Here is an 849-nt window from a genome sequence, read left to right on the forward strand (position 1 = left end):
CAACATCACAACACCCTGTGGAGATGGAGGCCTTGGAGAACATGTGTGAGAAATCATATAATCCGTTATTGCCATCAGCTACTATAATACCCATCGCTCTTGAGACAGAGGGAGCGGTTAGGAGATTTGTTGTGTTGTGATGAACCAGAGTAGTGTACTGTAGGTTGTTAAAGACCCCCTTTTAGTGGACTAAATGTAGAATTTCATTGTCAACTGTTTACAGTTTGCATCATCTTGTATGGTAGGTAGCCTTCTATGTTCTATTATGGTATATACGCTGAGTGGACAAAACATGAGGAAAACGTACTCTTTCCATGACATAGACTGACCAGGTGAAAGCTATTATCCGTTATCGATGTCATGGTCACCTGTTAAATCCACTTCAATCAGTGTAGATGAAGGGGAGGAGACAGGTTAAAGAAGGATTTTTAAGCTTTGAGACAATTGAGACATGGATTGTGTATGTGTGCCATTCAGAGGGTGAATGGGTAAGACAAAAGATGTAAGTGCCTTTTAACTGGGTATGGTAGTAGGTGCCAGGCGCACCGGCTTGAGTGTGTCAAAAACTGCAATGCTGCTGGGTTTTTCACGCTCAACAGTTTCCTGTGTGTATCAAGAATGGTCCACCACCCAAAAGACATACAGCCAACTTGACACAATTGTGGGAAGCGTTAGAGTCGACATGGGCCAGCGTCCCTGTGGAACACTTCGAAACCTTGTAGAGTCCATGCCCCGGCGAGTTAATGCTGTTCTGATGGCAGGTGCAACTCAATATTAGGAAGGTGTTCCTAATGTTTTGTACATTCAGTGCCTTCAGAAAGTATTCATATCCATTGACTTATTCCACAT

The sequence above is a fragment of the Salmo trutta genome, chromosome 11 (genome assembly GCF_901001165.1).
Source record: "Salmo trutta chromosome 11, fSalTru1.1, whole genome shotgun sequence".
Classification (NCBI taxonomy): domain Eukaryota; kingdom Metazoa; phylum Chordata; class Actinopteri; order Salmoniformes; family Salmonidae; genus Salmo; species Salmo trutta.